We start from the raw sequence: 22,863 nt of genomic DNA, 5'->3' as shown, positions 1-22,863 counted from the left end.
GGAGGGGGCCTGGAAGAAGGGCCCTGGCCAACCGAAGAAGGGGGGGCAAAACGGGGGCATAAAGGGCCCGTTCCCCCACCCTGGCGCTCCCTCGGGCTCTCCCTCCGCAAGCGGAGCCGCTTGGGGTCCCCTTGGAAAGGGTCTAGGGGGGGAGCGGGGCCATCGGAGCGCCCGCGGGGCAGGCTGGCTTACCTTGTCGCCCTGGTGTATCGGTGGCGAAGCAGGCTCACCCTGGGCCAACCCTGGCCGGGTCGGATGGGAGGCCCCGGCCCCAGCAGCGGGCTGAGAGGCAGCAGCCTCCACCCGGTGCGGCCGCGCCTCCACCCCTTGGCCGGTCTCCATGGCCGCGGTCCCTGGGCAGGCATCCGGCAAAGCCGGGGCAGGCCCGGGCTGGGTGGAGGCTAGCTCGCCCTGTGCTCTGGCCTCTTCCCCGCTCGCCATGGAGGAGGGGGGAAGGACAAGGAGGAGAGAGAGGTAGAGGGAAAGCAAGAGGTTTTTTTGTTTTTTTTTTTTTTGAAAAAGGGAGGGGATGGAAGGAAGGAAAGGAGAAAAAGGAAGGAATCAAGCCAGGCAAGTCTGGGGGAGCTAGTCTGGGAAAATCCTTAGAAGCGTCCTACTTGGAGCAAGGCAGGAAGCAGACTGAAGATCTCTGGGGGTCACTCCGCCCACGAGGGCACGGCCAGGCCCCTGGCCTTTGTTATTTTAAATTTTGTCCTGCCTAGGAGCCTTCGCAGGCGGAGTAACCCAACGTCAGGATGACCGGCCCCCTTCTCTGCTGGGAAACTACAAATCACATTTCATTGGTTACATATAAAATAAACATATACACCTCTTTACATTCAGGATGTTAAAATATTACACCTAACATATGTCTCTATCCCTCATGCGTTACCCATCAATGAAATTGTTATCTATCTGTTTTGTTTCTCTGTCCTCAAACTGTCTAAGCAGCACTTCCTTTTATTCGGTTTAAAATCTTAAATATGGAGCCATTTCCAAATTGTTTTACATTCCAGAAGAGGATTTGACATGGCCTGAATTCCATCATCCTGGCAACTTCTGTTCTCCATATACATTTCAGTACTATAACTTTCAATTCCTGAGCATGGTAAAATTCTCAATTTTAACCAATCTACTTCAAAAGTTGAAAAACGAGGATTTTCATGAGAAAACCTTGGAGAGATTGTCTGTTAGTCTCAAAGGCACAGTGACCTAAATCACTTGGTTAGTTTGACTGAGAGAGAAAGAAGAGTTTGCATGCAGGAAATCCCTATCTATCTAAGGAGGGAGAAAGAGAAGGTAAAAATAGTTTTTTGTGGGTTTTTTGGGCTAGGTGGCCATGTCTCCAGAAGAGTTTGTTTCTGATGTTTCATGAGCATCTGTGGCCACATAGCCTGAAAATCCCCAAAAAACTATGGATGCCGGCCATTAAAGCCTTCGACTTCAAAATGCAAAAATCTTCCAAGAGTTGCTTGTTACCATTAAATGTGCAGGAGCCCTTTGGGGTCTTCACTCTGGCAAATGGCAATGCATTAGAGATGTCCATTTCAAGACACTGGGAGTTGGTGCAAAGATCAAACTCTCCAGGTTAAAGTTCCAGGAGAAAAGAAAGAGGGCGGGATGGATGTTAATAAAAACAGTTTCCTAGAAGAAGAAGAAAAAGATCTTTAACTGTGGATAATGACCAACAGTACCTGATCTATCTTCTCCCAGCAGGTGCAGAATTACATAACTCCAACCCCATTGGTCTCTGGATTGGGCTTTTGCTGAACAAAGTCTGAATTGCCTTATTCCTCCTTTACCTTTTTCTGAGAAAAGGGCACAGCAAGATGGCTCCAGGAGAGACAGCTGGGAGTGCCGGATTCAGCAGGGCAGACTAACTATCTGCCTAGGATTTCTTTGGGCCTTCTGCTCTTACCAGCTATGGTGGGAAATTGGAGAAAAGACCTGTCAAAGGAGGGCTTCTACTGTGGAGGGCAATTGTGGTCGATGGGTTGCATCCTGCCCTTCTTGAGTCCGCCTCCCTTTTGCTGTCTAAGATGCCCTACTTGTTTCTTTTTTCAAAGTTTGGTGGCCCATTTCATAGACTCATAGAAACTCAAAAAGATTTGGAAGAGCCATCCAATCCAACCTGCTGCCATGCATACCTAAAGCACTCTGGACAGATGGACATCCAGCTTCTGTTTAGAGACTTGCAAAGATGAGACCATCACCCTCTGAGGCAGCCTTCTCCACTCTCAAGCAACTCTTATGGTCAATACATTCTTCCTAAAATTTGGGCAATTTTCTACCCCAAAACTGTACCAAACTGCAAATACAACTGAAAAGATGGCAGTTATCACATCCTCCCCTCAAAGAAACACCATCCTAGCTGGCAAGTGGATTCATCCTGTTTAACAAGTCAAGAGGTTCATCCTAATGTTTAGGTGAGATCTGTCTGTTTTTGCCTCAAAAACAATGTCACAGGTTTGTGCCCTCTGCAAGGCTAAATTAAAGTAGCTGGGGCCCTGGAATAGGTACACCACTCTTAAGAGAGCTGGCAGATTAATTCATTAAATACATGAACAAATAAAACAGCAACACAAGTATCATTAAGCATGGGAGCATTTTCAACCCTACAATCCAAAATAGGGATAGCTGCTCTGTCCCAGAGATTACACAGCTGTGGGAGGTAAAAGAACAGGCAGGCTTCATAAGGAGATGTGCTTCTGGAGAGAAAAGCAAATAAGAAGAGCTGAAATGCCCTAAAGGCACCAGATCCTGTTGATCTTGGAAACTAAGTAGGGTCAGCCCCGATTAATACTTGGATGGGAAACAGCCAATGAATATGAAGTAGTGTAGGCTGTATTTCAGTGGAAGGAAATAACAAAGCTGCTTCAATAGTCAGCCCTCCATATCCATGGATTCTATATCCACAGATTCAACCAGCCATGTCTCAAAGAAACTAAACACACCCACAAATATATAATCTCTGAAAAACAAACCTCGATTTTACCATTTTATATAAGGGAACCATTTTACTATGCCTTACTATATATCTAATAGGACTTGAGCATCTATAATTTTTAGTATCCACAGAAGGTCCTGGAACCAAACCCTGATACCAAGGTCCCACTATATATCAAATTTCCTGCTTGGATGTTCTATCATGACTCTTGATTTATAAAGTTTTCACTGCTTTTTCCAGCTATTAGATGGTTTTAAAACTTGTACACATGTACAATAATTTTATACTGGTGTGAATGTAAGTTATGATGCCAACATACATCAGAAAGAATTTGGTTTCATATACTGTATTTAGAGTGCCAAAAGTTAGAGATTTGTATAAACAGCTGTGACTACTTTAATGCAGCCCACCCCCTACTTTATGTCTATACCTCCCCTTTCCCCTGTAGTACCTTAGTGCTGGGATTTCATACCCATTTCTGTAGTTGCTGGAAGTCAATAGATGACAAGAAGGCACATGCATAAAAACAGAGAGAGAACATAATGTAACATGGAAATGGAATTATTAACAAGGTTTGCTAGAAGCCTCCAGGTGCAGATTAGAAGACAAGGCGTTTGCTCTTCTATTTTACAATTTCTTCATGGACAGTTATGGAGGAAACATTATGGTACATCACCCTCTGCTGGTTGGCTCAACAATGACTTTGCAGTCAAACTTGTAAACCTTGAGATTATCACACCAGCTGTTTTCTCCCCATCATGGGCTGAGACTGTCACAAAGGTCTGTGCCCAGATCGGAGGCATCCCATACCCAATCAGGACTTCTCCTGTACTTAGCAAAATTGTTCTTTTTCGTTCATTGCTAAGTACAGGAGAGGTCCTGATTGGGTACAGGTTGCTTTCAGTCTGGGCACAGAGCTGTGTGATAACATCCATTTATACAATCTCAGCCCATGCCTAGATTGGGGGGGGGGGGGAGCCATGCGAAAATCTCCTGACAGCTAATGCCTATAAGAGTAAAGAAGGGGAAGAATAAACAGAATGCAGTAGCAACTTTAAGACTAGCTGGTTTTTATTTTAGCATGAGCTGCAGATGCAGTACAGAGCAATATTAAAACCTCAGGTTATAAAGCATATTTATACACTTGTGGGAGTGCAAGAGAATGTAAAAGGATGCAGAGAGATGCAAATCATGTCCCTTGCTCCATGAGATATAGATCTTTCAGATCTTTACAGTAGTCAGTTGGTGTTGATATGCCCAGTTCATCAGTTTTTGGTGCATCTTCTTCATACATCACAGGGCTGGGGAGGAATCACACACAGGATCTTTCAGGCAACAGTAATTTTAGATGAAGTGCTTGGAAGGTTTTGGGGTGGTAGTCTCCAAATATATATATTCACATTAAAAAAAACCTGTGCCCGTATATATCTGCATCTATCCAGTTGCCTGGGCTGATTTAGATGGATTAAATAAAAACTGTACTGTTTTATTGTAGAATACAGAGACATTGCCTTGGTAGTCTGGAATATCACTATGCGAAGGGATCTTGCATCACCTTTGAGACTAATTGTGTAGATGCTGTAGCATAAGCTTTCTTAGACTTGGCCTATTTCCTCAGATGCATTTGAGGAAGTAGTAGACTATGAGCCTGAACATATAGGCCAAAATAAAGCTGCTTTGGGTCACTTTGGAGGTATGCTATTTAAATGACACACTCATCTTAAGAGGCCAGAAACTGCGCCAAAGCCGCGCTCCAGTCCTTAGAACTGAAGCGTGGCTTTGGTGGGATTTCTGGCCGCTTAGGACACATGTGTCATTTAAACAGCACACTTCCAAAGTGACCCAAAGCAGCTTTATTTTGGCCTGTCTCTTTGGGCCCTATGTCTATGAAAGCTTATGCTACTTCTTCTACACAATTAGTCTCAGTGGTGCTATACAATCCCTTTTCTTTTATTATTATTAAGCATCCTTTGTGAGCCACCTTGGGTCCAATTTAGGACAAAGTCAGCATATAAATAAAAAATAAATACAAGACGTGAATTCCTAGTTACTCTTCTAAGGGGTAAATGTTGACAAATCCTAGGCTCAGAGGAACAGGCTAACAAATGAACACAGTGCTGCTCAGCTTGTTTTTTACAAAACCTCTTGCTCCTCAGTCACAAGTGCAAGTAGTCAATTTAAAAGGTACGCTGCCTGTACCTAGACTGGTATCCCTCTTTTAGTGAAACAAGATGTTCACCTAGTTGCACTGAATCAGATTTTTCTCAGCTTGAAATGGAACCAATAGACCAGAGGTAGACAAAAGTCCAGAGGCACGTGTCTCTCAGTGGGTAAAAAAAATATTTTGGGAAAATATTTTAAGAGCAGAGGGAGTGGGAGGCATTCCCAACATATTTTGACTCACCCCAGGGAAATTTAGGCCCAGGAGAAGCCTTTTTCAGAAACAAGAAGCGATTCTGCCAACCTTAAGGTGAACCTATAACAAGGTTTCCTGGAAAATTTGTTCAAAGGCTTACCTTTGCTCTCTCTGAGGCTGAGAGTATGTGACTTGCTCAAGGTCACCCAGTGGGTTTCCATGGCCAAGTAAGGATTGAACTCTAGTCCCAAGTCTTAATCTAGTGTTCAAAAACTACACCACATTGGCTCTCTGATACTGCAAGGAATGTTCTAATAATACACATATGTACTAGTATTCTGGCGTATAAGACTATTTTAACCCAGGAAAATCTTCTCAAAGTCGGGGGTCGTCTTATACGCCGGGTGTCAAGGGCAGGTGCTGAGAACTTCCAAGCCAGACTGGAGAATCTGCGGTCGCCGCATATGGTGGGGGGAGCTTAAAAACGGCTGCAGCCACATCCCCACCATATGTGACGATCGTAGAAGCAACTACTGCTCTGATAATCGTGGAACAGGAAAGGCTGGGTAGGCAGAGAGAGCTGACCAATCCAAGCAGACTTTGTATACAACAAGATTTCTGCTAAGTACAGTGCTCCCTCGGGTTACGAAATTAATTCGTTCCGCGGCTAATTCGTAACCCGAAAAACCTTCGTAACCTGAATTGCCATAGGCGCTAATGGAAAAAAAAGCCGCGGCTCCGCCGCGGCTCATTGAAAATAGCGCCGAGGTTTTTTCGTAACCACAAAAACCTTGTAACCGAAACAATAAATCCCTATGGGATTTTTTTCTATCCCAAAAATTCGTAAGCTGGGTAATTCGTATCCCGGGGTACCACTGTACCGCATGTCATTTGAATTAATATGAACTCAATCTGATGTTTTTAATTTTTATTTGGCGTGCGTTGGGAGAGGGATAGTCTTATACGGTGAGTATATCCCAAACTCTGTATTTTAACTGGAAAAGTTGGGGGTCATCTTATACGCCCAGTCGTCTTATATCCGAAAACGGTACTCTGATCAGGTCACCTTAACACAACTGAACAATAAATTGGAATAAATCACTTTAGGTTCCCTGTCAAGTAAATAAGCAGTAAATAAATAAATATTAATCAAATGCAATTTTTATTCAAAAAATTTTAATGAACAAATCCAGCAATATCAAAAAAGTTTGCTCTTTTTAATGTAAAAATTAGCTTCTCACCAATGAGAACTGAGCCAATTGTGTTAAAAATCCATTCAAGGGAATGAAGAAATCCAGTTTGAAGCTACCAGATGTGTTCAGCTGTTTGTGTTCCTTAGTGATGATATTGCAACTCATACCCACCCAATTCCTTGTCCTCAGCATAATTCATCGAGGTCATTCACAGACTGATTATCAATGATGTCCACCATTATGAAGCTATGTGATACTAGAACTTGCGAAGTAAACCAAAAGAGTCTCTTAATCTGTTACAAAAGATTTATAAGTGAGTTTAATCTCCCACAGAGAACTGCTAATCCAGATGGCCCGTGTTGAAAGAATATTGCTAGTAAGGTTTCAATTAAATGAATAAGGCAGCATATATAGGACGGCTCTTAAGAGAGTCAACATGGTATGAGTATTGTTTGAGGGTTCAACTATGGGACCCAGTGTTCAAGTATGCGCTCAGCACATGAAAACCCACTGGGTACCCTGAGCAAATTAAACTTTCTCAGCCTAAGAGGAGGCAATGGCAAAGCTCTTCCAAAGAAACTGACCAAGAAAAACCTCAGTGGGGTAGAAGATTACGCCTGGAGTCTTTTCCGTGCCACAAAATTACAACACTTTTGAGATCACTTTAAATGCCATGACTGCATCCCATGGAATCCTGGGATCTGTGTTTGGGCAGGCACTGGAGCTCTATGCAGACAATTCCAAATAATCCACTGTACTACAATTCCCAGATTCCACAGAGTTCTAAATTCCCTTATCTGGAATCCAAACTCTAAATAGTATTCCAAAAACCAACCACTTTTTTCATGGTTGGCTGAAATAGTGACACTTTGCATTCTGACTGCTTATGTACACAAGCTTTGTTTCACAAAATTATTAAAAATAGTTATGAAATTACCTTCAGTCATGTGTATAAGGTCACATGAAAAATAAATGAATTTTACGTTGACACTTGTGGGTCCCCCATCCCTAATATTTCTTGTTATTACTTCTATGCAATACAGGTATTCCCAAATTCAATGAAATTCTAAACCCCAACACCCCTGGTCCATGTATTATCAATAAGGGAGATTCAACCCTTATTGTAATTATGTGCTGTGGAAGCTTTATTGTTGGTTTCAGGAGAGCCTTCCTATCTTACAAATCTACCTGTAATACTGTTGGAATGATCATCTTTAAAGATATTTGCCTTGTGCGTTTACAGGTAACCAGGGCTTGTTCAGATGTCCAGTGTCGGGGGAATAATTCTGGGGGCCTTTCACACTGGAGCATTTAGTGGTTATGATTCTACTTTAACTGCCAGTGCTAACCTTGTTGATCCTGAGGTTTGGTCGTTTATAGGAAAGAGGCAGTTTGAATTCTCTGCCAGAGAGCTCTAGTGCTTCACCAACTATAAACGCCATGATCCCATAGGACCTTGCCAGGGCAGTGGCGTGTTATAATTGCTGTAGTGTGAAAGGTTCCAAGTTTGCCTTTGCGAGGCATTTTGGGAAGCAGAATGAGTCAAGGGGGCTATGTTTAGCCCAGTACAGACACGTGTGCTTATCTGTAGATGCTTTTATCCCCAGATCAAACAACAAGACTGGGGCCATGACTACAGTTAATGTGGCAGCCATAGGGCTGGTCCTCCCCACTCAACAGGTGAGCACCAAATTTGACAAGGCTGCATTAGGGAGCCTGATTCCAAATGAAAAGGGGCAACTGAGCAGGGTCGCATGAAACAGTCCGAGTGAATGAAGGTCACTCTCAATATAGCATGAGCCAACTGGTTCAATGTGGCAGAAGAGTCAACCTGTCACATGTGTGATTAAGATTTGTCTGAAACACAACCCTTCTTTAAATGGGGCTCACTGTTTGACATTGCCCACGTAGCCAAACAAGCAACCTTCATATACAATTAGGCCACACGTAGCATCTGGACACAGTCCAGTTGCTAAACTGCGCCATGATTGTCTCAAATCCATCCAATGCCTGCTCCCAAGTATCAAAGCTCTTCCCCAGAGCTCTGCAACACACAGGTGATCATTCAAGACCACCAGAGTCCTCCTTTGCCACTCACCTGCACAAGGCCACAAAAGGGGAATGATGAGACATTTAAGCAAGCAGATAACTTGACACAGGCACATTTCTACAGGCTATCCCATACAATGCCATCTCTCTGGTGGAAATTCAGCTTCCTTTAGAGAGAGAAAGAGCAAGAAAAGAAACAAGCAGTTATAAAGTCCTAAATGGTTTTGGCCCAGGGTACTTGGAGGACCGCCTCTCGCCATATAATCCGCCCCACACACTCAGTGTCAGTCGGGAAGAATCTGCCGAAGGTCCCAACTGCGGCAATATGCAGTGACCTCGCAAAGGGCTTTTCCATCTCGGCCCCAAAAATGTGGAACAATCTTCCCGACGAGCTCCATTCCCCCACCTCCCTGGATCTTTTCAGAAAACCTTAAGACCTTTTTTTCTCACCAAGCTTTCCCCCATGAGATGTGATATATGCCATCTCCCCCTATCATGTAACGATTTTCGCAATGTTTTTTTTTGATCAATTCACAAGCTGGCTGTGTAATGTTTTTAATATGATATTTTTTTACATTGTTTTTATGATATGTATGTATTTTTATGTTGAATTTTAATCTGTAAGCCGCTTTGATCATTGTGGAAAAGCGGGATAAAAATAAAATCTATTATTATTTAAACAGATAGCCCCAGAAAAGGAGATGGTAGGAAAGGACTGAAACTACCTCATATCCTTAAGTAGTTCTTCACATTCTAGTTCCTCATTTTTAAAGCTGATTCATTCTAGTTCCATTTTCTTTTGCTATCTGCTTTGCTTTGAGCATCCTACCATCATCTCAAATGCATTTCTGCAGTGTGGCAGCAGCCAAAGAAGCTCCTTTTTACAAAGTCAGTAAGAAAATAAAACTTCAGCTGGGAAAGAATGGGAATCTGTTGTAGTTATACTCTGTAGCTATGTCTTCCTGGTTACAACAGGCAAAGTAAATAATAATAATAATAATAATAATAATAATAATAATAATATTTATAGCCCGCCTCTCCCCAGAGGATCGGGGCGGATTACAATAAAAAATAAAACATAGTAAAATAATAACACAATCCCTCAGCCACAATTTAAAATACAACAGCATTTGTATTTTGTAATTGTAAACACCAGCTGCCTCTAGAACTTGTTACTGAAGGCTAGTGAATGAAAACATCAGCCCTAGATGCCATTTGGAAGAAACCTTCAAGTGGTCTCTAGCAGGTTCTGATTTTTTAAATGCACATTTTACTTGACTTCTTTGTTTCTTGCACAAATGCATACTGTTACTCTTAACTAAAAGGTTTGCCAAAACATGTTGAACTGCTCTTTTTTTTTGCAACACATCAATTTATCCCTATTTTCCCATGTTATTTTTGCCACTAGTACCAATTTTTTTGTTAAAGCAGTAATTGCACAGGAACACATATGTTTCTCAGAAGTATGTCTTTATCCCCTGGATTCTCAAACTACTGTGTATACTTTACTATAGCTCAACTTCATGTATAAGTCAAGGTCTGGGAGTCAAAATTATGGGTTTTGATATGACCTGTGGATGTTGAGGGTAAAACGTAGTGACATGTAGCAAAGGATCTAAAGGATGAAGCAAAGGAAAACCACACCAACTTATAAAATCCCAGCAGGCATAATTGTTTGTGCTCACACTCTTTAGCTGGATGGATGACAGAATGGGGGGGGGGGTGTCAGTGCTTTCAGGACAGATTATTCTCTTGGCTTTCACCTGGAGATAGTTCCTTATTTAGTAAAACTTAAAGTACAGTACTTACATTGACTTGTGGATAAGTCAACTCAGGTTTTTTTTCACTAACATTTTTTAGATGTACTGTATATATAAATATATACACTATGTTGTGTGGCAGACTTGTCACTTTTGTTCTCAATGTGCCACTGGTTGCAACTGTTTCCTTCTACCCAGGAAACATACTACAGACAGCACTGTTGTGGTCCATGGTCCACCATATAAAATCACAGAATCTCAGGAGTTGGAAGGGACAGGGCTATCTAGTCCAGCCCCGTGACTTGCAGGAATACACAACAAAAGCACTCCTGATAGATGCCCAACCAACTTCTGTTTGAATACCTGCCAAGGTGCAGAATCTACCATTCACTGAGGCTATCTATTTCACTGCTGAACAGCTCTTACAGTAAAAAAAAGTTCTTCCTAATGTTTAGGTAGAATCTCTTTTCCTGAAGTTCGAATCCAATGTTTGATGATCTAGTCTCTGGAGCAGCAGAAAAAAAGATGGCTCCATTTTCTACATGCCATCTCTTCAGCTATCATGTCACCTCTCATTCTTTTCTCCAAGCTAAACACTGCCAGCTTCCTCAGTCATTCCTCATAAGACTGGTTTACCAGAACTTTCACCATTTTGGTCACTCTCCTATGGATACACTCCTCCTTGTCCACATCCTTCTTCAATTGTGGTGTCCAGAACTGGACACAGTATTCCAGGTGACGCCTGACCAAAACAGAAAAGTGGCACTAACACTTCCCTTGACCTAGACACTATACTCTTGCTGATGCAGCCTAGAACTGTATTGGTTTTTTGGCTATTGTACCACACTGTTGACACCTTGCCACCCCATTTTTACTGTACCTTCATCATACCATATCCAGACCCACAATCACAGATTACCAGTGATAGTTGTATCCAATACAGTTGTGAACACAAGATGGATGCTAACTAAAGGAACCATCTGTAGTTAGAGAATCTGACTTGGAATAGAATTATCTCAAGTTATCTCAAGTTAACTAACCTTTTTGGTTTCTCTGAAAACCCAAGTTCAGGACAAAGGGTGCAGAAAAAAAGGCCAAGAATGGACCTTTCGACTGAGTAGCACAAAATGGCCTGGATGAGATGGATAGACCACTGATTCTGAAGTGGCAAGACCCACAGGTACTTTTTCATACGTATTTGGAGCTGTATGGCTCAGTCTATTTCAGTTCCAGCTGATAAGTCTCATGTGACACTGTTTGTTGTGGGACAAAAAGAATACAGGTTATCAAAATGTCTGATACCAAATGACAGTACACTATTTTGAAAGAGAAACAAAGAGAAAGATATAGTAATCAGTAAATACAGTATTTTAAACAAAACAGTATATAGGCCTTTGTGAAGTCGAAGGCTGTCATGGCCGGCATCCTTAGTTTTTTGTGGGTTTTTCGGGCTATGTGGCCATGTTCTAGGCAATATCAGGAATAAACTCTTTTAGAACATGGCCACATAGCCTGAAAAACCCACAAAAACTATATAGGCCTTTGTTTGGCTTCTATTTAATACGGCACAGATACCTTGCTCTCAAGGCTGAACTTCAGCAAATATGTTATGTAACAAAAGCACTGGTCAAATCAGAGTACTAGGACTATATGTGTCTGTGTAGATTTCACAGTCCAAAGGTAAAACACATACTTTGTATGTATAAGACTTCAAAGATGAAATTCCTAGCAACTCCAAGTAAACACAAACATACACCAAAACCTGAAGGCAAACAATAACAAACTACAGAGCCATTTATATCACTGGCCCAAAGAAGTATCGTTGAGTCCCAATCTATGTCCCTCCAGTACAGAGGTAAAGACCTTCTGGCCTTCCAGGTGTTTTTGTTTACAAGACCTATAAGCCCCAAACATTAGGTTGGAAATGTGGAGTCGCAGTCTATCTGGTTTGTTACTCTTCCTGGATTAATATGGCTTCTCTTAGGAGACCACATTTTACTTTATATCACCTCCCTTACCATGGAGTTCATACACGGATTCGGAAAAGAAGGGGCTGGTACCAGTGTCTGCAGAAAAACTATCCCCAGAGCTCACAAAGAGTTCTGAGGCCCATGAACTACAGATGTTGCTGTGGCAGCTGTTTGGACCAATGCCCACCACTGAAAAGGTGGGCAATGAATTTGACACAGCTGCAGAGGCCTTTGCGGGTGGAAAGGCTGTCCCAGCCATGCTCATTGACATGTGGATGCCAGATGGGCAGAAAAGCTGCCTACGAATTAATTAAAAAGAATGCCACCAATTAACTCAAGAACTAAAACAAAACAATACAAACCAGACTGAAAGAAAACCACAAAATGAGGATATTCTACGTAAGGGATTGTGAGGGTTTTTTTTGGCTGTATGGATTCTCACCTCTATCTTATCCTCCAATTGGTCCATCAATGCAAGAGAGGAATGCAACTTTAAGCATAAGGATCTTCTTCTCTTTACAACCGAGTTCCACATGCTTTGGCTGATGGCTAAGAAGCTCACTCTGGTTTCCTCTCATGCTGCCGGCAGAAGTGCCAGGGAAGCCTTTTTAAAAGGTGTTTTAGTCAAGAGCACAGCATCTCTACTCTTATCTCCCTCTTTCTGATCCTGTCACCATGAATCAAGATTGCTCAGAAGGCTTTCCAGACCTAAGAAAACTGGACAGAAGACAGAAAGGCACATAGTTGGAAATGAAGGGGATTACAGGTTAACAGTCACTACTTTAGACTTCCTCAGAGTGTGGCACACTCTCCTTCGTTGGAGGATTTTAAATAGAGGTTGGACAGCCATCTCCCAAGAGAGCTTTAGTTGTATATGTCTCAGATTGTATGCCATGGGCAGGTTTACTTTATCCATTTTATTGTTTGTACGTACAGCTCTGTGGAATAGCACTGTGTAAATCTACAGTGCATAATAATAGTAATAATAACAATAACATTCCTGCATGGCCTGGGGCTGGGCTTGTAGTCCCTGGTCAATGACTAGTAATGGGGGAAAGGCCCCATAATTCAAATGACCTTCTCCAAATCTATGGCAAGAAATGTTGGCTATTCATGAAATTGCACATTTAAGACATATATGATCATATAGACCTCTTAGGTTTCAGTGAACCCTGGTGCAGAGACACTGGAGCAGACCCATTCAATACAGTGTCACACGGTGGATCAGCACATAGGAAATCCCACGGGTTCAATGGATCGACTCCAGTGACTGAATCAAGGGATCCACTCTCATCAGGGAGAGTCAATGTGGCGCAGTGTTTTTTGTTTTGGACTAGGACTACCAGAAAAGAGGGTTCAAATCCCCATTCAATCCCTGTGGAAACCCACTGGTCGACATGGGGAAGTCACTCTCTCTCAGGTCCAAAACACACTGCAGAAATAATCCAGTCTGAGACCCTTTTAACTGCCCTGGCTCAATGCTAGGGAATTCTGGGAAATGTAGTGTTGTGATACCTTTAGCCTTCTGTCTGAGAGCTCTAGTGCCACAATACACTACAATTCCCAAGATGCCCTAGCACTGAGGAAGGGTAGTTAAAGCGGTTTCAACTCCGCCTCAGTGGAAGGCAATGGCCAAGAGCCTCTCAATGGGAATAGGGCCGCCAGGAGTCACTCAAGAGAGAGCCAGCATGAGGAAAGCTTGGAGTGCGAGGGAACCAGGGACCAAGCCCCTCCTCCTCCTCAGTCCAGGAAAGATACTGCTGACCTTCGGCGAATCAGACTCTCCCAGCAGCCCTCCTCTGAAGAATCACGCCGTGAACACTTTATGGGAGAGGAGAGCGGGATGGAGTGGGGCTCAGGAAACACACTCTCTCTCTCTCTCTCTCTCTCTATATATATATATATATATATATACACACACACATCTATATCTATATCTATACATCTGCCTCTATAAATAGGGAAGAGAGTTTAAAATGTGTTTTAACAACCTGAACTGAAGACCTGACTAATCCAAGGTTGTAATCCGTGGAAATCAAGGCAAAGGGCGCCAAGCTCCTGTTTAACCGACGTTTCACAACTGCCTTCTTCAACCCCCGCCGCCCCGAGAGCCTCCCTGGCGCCACTCACCCGACGACAGCCAGGCAGAAAAGGAAGGCCCCTCCCCTTGGTTGCGTCACTTCCTTCTCCTGCCACTTCCTCCTCGCCAACAGTCGTCGGTTGACTCCCGGAAGTGGGACCGGAAACGGTCCCGACGCCATCTTGCTCGAAAGTGAACACAGAGCTAGGAATAATGAAGAGCGAGACTTGAACTAGGCGCTTCCCTCTCCGCCGAGGAAGCCCTCCTTTGCGAAACAGCGACACTCATTAGCTTCTCAGACGCTCTCTTTCTCTCTGTGACTCTTCTGCTCCGCTTTCCGAACTCATTTACCTCAGAACTGCGCCCGTGAGGCTAATAAGCGCCTCACTCTCATCAAGGTCCAAAACCCACAAAGCAGCAGACACTCCTATTATTGGGCTCCGTGGCTCTCCTCGGCCTGTTCTGCCGTCTTTATCGGCCTCAGAAGCCGTTCTTTGGCAAGGAAAAATGATCTTTGTGTGACTCTATATTTTCTTAACTCTAGGGGCTCACTCTGCTCTCGCTTCGCTTTCCCCGCCTCTGGAATATTCTTGGCCAATCAGATGGGAGAGGGAGGCGGAGTTTGGGCTTGTTGCTAGGCTGCAACGCTCTAGGGGGCGGGGCTAAGGTTGGCGGTACCTATATATAGGCGAGAGCGCGCCCTTTTCCTCCATTTTGTGCAAGAGGGTTTAGTGGAGGGTTGCTCCGTTTGTGTTACTTTTAAAACTGAGCTGTGAGGAAAGGAGTGCTGTTTGTTTTAAAGAAATTATTTTAAAGGAATAATATTTTTCTTCCTTCAGTAAAAAATTAACATTGTTATTAGTATTACTTTTATTACTATTATTATTATTCATGGTACCTCATTTTTATATCATTTTTAATTTTTAAAGGGATTATTTCAAAGGAATAAAAAAAATTACCTTAATACGAATTAACATTTTTACAAATATTGCTATTATTTTTCTTGGTACTTTATTTTTAAATTCATTTTTAATAATTATTTTTTAACATTAACATATATATATCCTGCTTTCCTCTCCAAATTGGGGCTCTAAGCAGCTCACAGTTTTAAAGAGCAGCGCAATTAAAAACAGAAAGTGAGCGTTGAAATTAACAACATAGTATTATTTCTAATTTTACAGTGTTTGCGCTGTAAGACGATGCGGAGGTTATTTTATTTACTCAAACAGCTTTTTACATTATTACTTGTTTCGCTTCCCGCTTCCCTTTCTCCCAGAAAGAGCCCCAAAGGCGGCTCTAGACTTTTTCAAGACAGATTTAAAAGGCAGTTAAAACTGACTAGCTTTTAAAAAGTATAAAATTAAATGGCCGTCGTGTGCCTTTCAAGTAATTTCTGACTGAAGGCGACCCTGTTACAGGTTTATTCAGAGCAGGTTTTGCCATTGCCTCCTTTTGAGGCTGAGAGAGTGGGTGAGATTTCTATATTTCTATATTTAATTTTTATTAAAGAATTAAAAATACATACGTATCCCACACCTACAACAACACACAGGCGCAGATACGTACAATTACATAACTTCACATAGCTTTGATTTGTTGCTCACATTAGTTTCAAATAAAACTCCTCTTCAATTCTATTCCACTTTTCTCTGGCTTCAAAAAGTTTACTTTCCCCTGATTTCGTTTGTGATTATACTTAGTTTATATTTACCTTCCTCACTGATTTCATCCAAGTTATTTTCTGCTTAGGACTTTTCCTCTCTATAATTTCTTAAATGATTTTCATATTTCCACAAAAAGAAAGAAATAGCCAACACAAAATGCTCAACTTTATATTGAACAAATGAAATAATCTATTTCCACATAAGCTTACTTTAACTGAAGTTAAGCTCTCTTGTGGCTTCAGCTAATGTTTACCACTTCAGTTTTTCCCTTTTATATCAAATGATACAATTAGTCCCTAGTTTTTAAAGAATTATTTTTATATAGTCCATGTTTTCTAATAACTCAGGTCCAGGATTTCTTGTCTTGTGGGGCTGGGCTTTTGTCTCTGGTGCTTTTTTTAATGCCCTGTTTTAATGATTATTGAGTTTAACTGATATTTTAGGGGAAAGAAGGAATAACCGCCTTGAATGTCTTTTTGACAGAGAGGAGGGGTATAAATAATGCTTTCATTTATCTTATTATTCTAACATCCAGAGAAGGTTTGGGTTTCCGTTGCCAAGCAGAGATTCGGACCCTGCGCCATGATGGCTCTCAAATAAACATGCAAAAGTTTAAAACAACTAAAGCAGACGTCCTGCATAAACCCCTCCCTGGTGTCATTATGTACACAATTATTTTACTCTAGGGATCCCCTTTTACATTTAGATATGGAAGTTGGGGAGCCCCCCAACTCAATATAGTCTATGTATAAAGAATACTTTGCTTATTTAGTGTTTGCATATTTTCATTTCCATGTTCACATATACTCACATTTTGCAAGGGAATAGCATTGTTCAAACAGCTTTATCTAAGTAAATTCATTATTTAACTCAGTGTGGTGGGTCTACCTCACAGGGCTGTTGGTGAGGATTTAAGCAGAGTTTGGAGCCCGAGACCTTCCTTAGGGCATAGAAATAGTTGGGACCTAAGGCAGAAATAAAAGCACAGCATAAACAGGTAGTAGTCACTCGCTGCTTGGAGCTGAGTATTAAAGCTTTATTTACTTCTAATAAGTCAGTAAAGGTTTGCTTTCCTCAAGAGTGTTTTAAGTCACTGCTCTGCATCTTCCTTAAGTGGCTTCTGGCCTATTCTGGAAGCTTCTTCCAATGAAAGTTTGTTAGCTGTTAGTCAGCTGCTAAATAGTAATAATAATAATAATATATTTATTTATACCCCTCTCTTCAGCCAAGGCTATCAGAGCGGCTTACAGTTTGTTAATTAGACATTTCTCTGCCCTCAGGCTTACAATCTAAAAAAGACAAGACCGAAGGAGAAGGGAATGACAGTAAGGAAGGGGAAGAGTCCAGCAGAGCTGCTCTCCCTCAGAGGCCTGTTGGAGCTGGCTTGCCTTTCTCTCCTCAAAATGGTGGAGGGAGAGAGGGAGGGCCTCCTTCTTTTCAGGCAAGGCCTGTTGGAGCTGGCTTGCCTTTCGCTCCCTCCCTCGTCTTTTCTGGAACAGCTTGATCTAGCTACTCCTTCCTGAGAAGAAGGGCTTCTGAATTTTGCAGTTTTGATAAGAAGTACTGTGTTCATGAGGTTGCTGTAAGCTGACATGAACGCATGCGGAGAAACACTGTATGGAGCAGAAACCTTAATTACTTGAATTAAAACCTCCAAAAAAGAGACCACTTTCAGAGGCACCATCTTCCATTGTCAAGCAGCTCTTACTGTCAGGAAATTCTTCCTAATGTTGAGGTGCAATCTCTTTTCCTGGCATTTGCATCCATTGCTTCGTGCCCTAGTCTCTGGAGTACCGGGATACAAGTTTGCAGGGTCTGAGTAGAGTGCTTTGGGAACAGGATGCCTAGGAGACGTCTCATCCATGGGGCTGCCATGAGCCATAGTTGACTCAGTTAACAACAAACCTTGGTTAATGGTACATGTGTTCCTGGACTTATTTAGCAGGAACTTTGGTGCCAGAGGTAGAAATAACATGGAAAGAATAGGGATACATTCCTGTGCCACACACACACACAAAGAATAGGCCAAAATATTTCAGCAAACCTGTCATTTGAAATTAACATTATGCACATGTGAAGTGAAACAGCTGGGTCAAATAAGCCTCATATACGTAAAAGATATTTTGAAGCTTCTAGAGGCTGCTTGAAAATATCTTCCAGAATCCATCTTGAGATTAGTTTTTTTTCTTTCTCAACAGCCTTCATTTAAAAAAATTGTTTTAGTGGCGAAACATACTGTATATGCCGTATATACACTGAGCCCTTTCCATACTCAGGGGGTCTGTTCCAGACACACACAGCCACCTACGGCAAAAATTGTTTATGCTTAAGCCCCATTGAAAACAATGGGGTGCATTCATGCGCGCTCCGCACCGTGCCGCACATAATTCTTCCTGCTGTAGCAAGGTTAAAGCCATATATGGCGTTCCCATGTATAGCACAGGCGCACTGTACTTGTCTATAAGTGTCAAAATTTGTGCCTCAAATCCCAGGTCGACCTATTTATGGGTCAGTATGGTAATGTGATAACAGCTCTTTCAGATTTCCGTGTGGGGTGGGAAGATGGTTTCCTTTTCTCTTGAGCCAAGCAGAAATTGAGTGATTAATTGCTTTTAAACAGACTGCAGGACAAAATGAAGCAAAAAGCCTCAGTTAGTGTCTCATTTGCTGCATTCGCTCATACACACTAAAAGAGCCCCCAAGTTTTACCCTGAACTTATCCACAGTTCATGGCAACATCCATAGTTTTGGCCCCAAAACCTGTCCTTAGCTTATACATGAGGTTCACTTTATAATTGAGTTTGTATGGTACTCGACTCTAAATCTTCTGGAATTTGAGATAACCCAAAGATACGTCAAGGATAAAATTTAAGGGTATGTAACAAAGGAAAATAACGTCCCCCCCAAAAAACTTCCCGAAGACATAACTTTTTGTGCTCACACTAAAGGAGAGTAGAGCGGGGCAGATGATTTTCTTGCCTTTGATGGAGGGTGGTTCCCTTTTTGATACGGTTTAAAAGTACATACTCACATTGACCCATGGATAGGTTGACTGGCTTTTGGGGCCCATTTTTTGACTATAATTTTTAGACTTCTGTATGGGTACAGTATACCTCGATGCTTTTTTAGCTTGTTAGGATAGCAGGTGAGGGAGGCTTTTACTTTCCCCTTTTCTTCCTATATTTTGCTTTTCACAACTGCTTAATAAGCGAATCTGGAAACTGCTGTTAACCTTCTCTGCTGTATGTAAGCACACATAGCTGCAGTAGGGTCACCTGGAGTAGAATCCAGTTCTTTCCCAACTCAAGCTTTAATTGCATTGTTTTCTACTGACGTACTGCTGCAACCCAATGCTGAAAGATTGTCCTTCTCCAGAGGTCCTTTACTATCCCCCAATGTCAATGCTGATTAAAAAAACCTTTCCATCTAGACAGAAGTCAAGAAAAGGGAGGAACGGGTTAAGGTATCATAAATAGATTTTGCAATTAAGAGTTTTTTAATCAGAGACTTTGTCAACTGAGTTTTACCTGTATAGCTTAGAGTCCATTATGGATGTGGGAGCAATCTCACAGGGATGTAGGCCGTAAGCCTAAAAGCTGCCCTTGATTTCATCCATCTGTACTGTGTCACACAACGCAACAAGGGTGTAAAAGATCCTCAAACTACCGATGTTGCAGCTGAGGTGTGATTGGCTTTAAAAAGCCACCTTTATGAATGTATGCCTCTGGACAGGCTCAACTGTGTAGAAGAGGCATGTCTCAGGATGTAAATAACCTTATTCGTTTTGTTAAGAAGTCTAATGCATTTCAGACAAAATATTTTGTGGCACTTTTAGGGGCTGCTAGGAAAAGCATGATAAGAACATTTTGTAATTAAAGCTGATCGTTCAGAGACAAAGCTGACATGAAAAAATCAGCTAAATGTTGACATACATGTTTTCTAGATGTATTTTCTAATACCTCAGGTCTGTCCTTGTCTCATGGGATTGGTTTTATTTAAGTCTTCTAACACCATTGCTATGTTTTAAAGTCATTTCCAACTTATGGCGACCCCAGTGTTTTCTTGGCAAGACCTATTCAGAGGGGGTTTGCCATTGCCTTCTTCTGGAGGCTGAGCTCAGGGTTGCCCACTGGGTCTCCATGGCCAAACGGGTTCAAACCCTGGTTTCCAGAGTCCTCATCCAAAGCTCAAACCACGATACCATGCTGTTTGCTTCTAACACCATTAAGGTGGTTTATCCAGGGGTTTTTTTTCCATTTGAAATTGTATATCCACAGAGCAGTGCTTCATTGCATTGATATTACCCTCGTGACACTTTTCTCCAGTTCTTTAGAAAAGGCAATATATTGCTTTCAGTATTTGACCCACAATATCTGTGCTGTGAATTGTATGTTACTAATATATTTCCAGTTTCTTCGCCTCAAACATTTCAGGTTTTGTCTAGAAACAGCGTAAGGATCTACTGGCAGTTTCCTGACTAGTCATTCGTCATTATTACAGTTTTCCAATAAGTCTTTTTATTGCACAAACAGTACATTGAAAGTCTGTCCTGTTTCATTTGTAATTTGTAGCTTAGTCTCTGTTGCATGATCACAGAGAAGCCCACGGAGCAAAGGATGTTCCTTTCATATTAAAAAATAGCTTAGAAAAGTTTCTTAGTATTGTTCATTCATGTGAAGTATATGCAAATATGGAACTTGGGTGTATTTACCATTTTCAAAAAGCATGAAATGTAACACAGCCTGAATAGCAGCACTTGTTTAAAGCTTCAAAACATAAGTCACACACCTGGGAGGGCTCTGGTCCCACTGCTGCCACCAAAGTAGATGATGTGCCACTCCAAAAAGACAGACCTTGTAAAGACTGTTTCAAAAGGCCTTATAATGGTAATGTGGATGCATTTAAAACAAAGACAAACTTAATTAAAATAAAGACTGAACTTCATTAAAACAGTTGTTACTTGAATACATAGCAGATAAACATTGATTCAGGCACTTGTGTTTGTTTGTTTGTTTGTTTGTTTCATTTAGTTACAGATTTAGTTAACTTCTCCACACTCTCTCCTGTAATTAACAAACTTATATCCAGGACCCTCGCACTGTCCTTATCTTTAGGTTCTTTTCCTAAACCTATACTAGCCACCAAGGACCATGGAAGTGACCATGTTCTCCTGGAGTTTGTTATACAGTGGAAAGGAGAAGCCAGGCATAGTCAGACACACATTCTAGACTTTAGGAGAGCAGATTATGGTAAACTTAGAGAAATACTGGGGGTGATCCCATGGTCAGGAACAGAAGGGAGTTCAGGATGGATGCGAGTTTCTCAAAAGGGAGATATTGAAGGCACAAATTAAAACAGTTCCAGTGAGGAAGAAAAATGGGAGGTGTCTCAAGAAACCAGGATGGATGACTAAGGAACTTTCAAATGAGCTACATTTTGAACGGAACATGTATAAGAAATGGAAAAGGGGGGAAATCACCAAAGAAGAATTCAAACAAATAGCTAGAGATAAGGTCAGAAAAGCTAAAGCACAGAATGAACTCAGGCTTGCTAGAGAGGTTAAGGACAACAAAATGGGCTTTTATGGATACGTCCGCAGCAAAATGGATATGCCATCCACCGGCCTGAGAGGGAGTTCGCCAGGCAGGGCCAGCTCCATCAGGTCTAGCCTGGAAGAAGGAAGAGCCCTCCCTCCAATCCATCTGCCTTGGTCCAGGCCTCAGAGGGAGAGAAGAACCACTGGACCTCATCCCCTTTCCCTCCACCATTCCCTTCTCCTTTTGTTTTATGTCTTTTAGATTGTAAGCCTGAGGGCAGGGAACTGTCTGATTAAAAATAATAATTGTAAGCTGCTCTGAGAGCCTTTAGGGCTGAAGGGCGGGGTATTAAATAAATAAAAAGTAAGAAGGAGGAAACAGTGGGGCCACTGCATGGAGAAGATGGCAAAATGCTTTCTTTGCCTCAGTCTTCTCAGAAAAGAGAGCTAGGCCTTATAAATGGTAATGTGGATGCATTTAACAAAGACAAACTTAATTAAAATAAAGACTGAACTTCATTAAAACAGTTGTTACTTGAATACATAGCAGATAAACATTGATTCAGGCACTTGTGTTTTTGTTTGTTGTTTGTTTCATTTAGTTACAGATTTAGTTAACTTCTCCCACACTCTCCTGTAATTAACAAACTTATATCCAGGACCCTCCACTGTCCTTATCTTTAGGTTCTTTTCCTAAACCTATACAGCCACCAGGACCATGGAAGTGACCATGTTCTCCTGGAGTTTGTTATACAGTGGAAAGGAGAAGCCAGCTAGTCAGACACACATTCTAGCTTTAGGAGAGCAGATTATGGTAAACTTAGAGAATACTGGGGGTGATCCCATGGTCAGGAACAGAAGGGAGTTCAGGATGGATGGGAGTTTCTCAAAAGGAGATATTGAAGGCACAAATTAAACAGTTCCGTGAGGAAGAAAAACGGGAGGTGTCTCAAGAAACCAGGATGGATGACTAAGGAACTTTCAAATGAGCTACATTTTAAACGGAACATGTATAAGAAATGGAAAAGGGGGGAATCACCAAAGAAGAATCAAACAAATAGCTAGAGATAAGGTCAGAAAAGCCAAGCACAGAATGAACTCAGGCTTGCTAGAGAGGTTAAGGACAACAAAATGGGCTTTTATGGATACGTCCGCCAGCAAAATGGATATGCCATCCACGGCCTGAGAGGGAGTTCGCAGGCAGGGCCAGATCCATCAGGTCTAGCCTGGAAGAAGGAAGGCCCTCCCTCCATCCATCTGCCTTGGTCCAGGCCTCAGAGGGAGAGAAGAACCACTGGACCTCATCCC

General features: G+C 42.0%; 1 long non-coding RNA gene and 2 other non-coding genes across 3 annotated transcripts; all 3 read right to left on the bottom strand.

Annotated features, from left to right (window-relative positions):
* Nucleotides 1-1,390: 1,390 nt before the first annotated feature.
* On the bottom strand, nt 1,391-14,413 carry LOC121928614. The gene is made up of 5 exons (XR_006103529.1): nt 14,267-14,413; nt 12,718-12,992; nt 11,346-11,558; nt 8,595-8,712; nt 1,391-4,248 (listed from the first exon to the last, which is right to left on the bottom strand). It is a non-coding gene; the product is annotated as an uncharacterized LOC121928614 (long non-coding RNA).
* Nucleotides 8,076-8,203, bottom strand: LOC121930242. The gene has a single exon (XR_006103891.1). It is a non-coding gene; the product is annotated as a small nucleolar RNA SNORA5 (small nucleolar RNA).
* On the bottom strand, nt 12,366-12,499 carry LOC121930239. Its single transcript, XR_006103888.1, has one exon. It is a non-coding gene; the product is annotated as a small nucleolar RNA SNORA5 (small nucleolar RNA).
* Nucleotides 14,414-22,863: the final 8,450 nt, after the last annotated feature.

This window comes from Sceloporus undulatus, chromosome 4, assembly GCF_019175285.1.
Source record: "Sceloporus undulatus isolate JIND9_A2432 ecotype Alabama chromosome 4, SceUnd_v1.1, whole genome shotgun sequence".
Classification (NCBI taxonomy): Eukaryota; Metazoa; Chordata; class Lepidosauria; order Squamata; family Phrynosomatidae; genus Sceloporus; species Sceloporus undulatus.
This window is presented reverse-complemented; position numbering and strand designations above follow the sequence as displayed.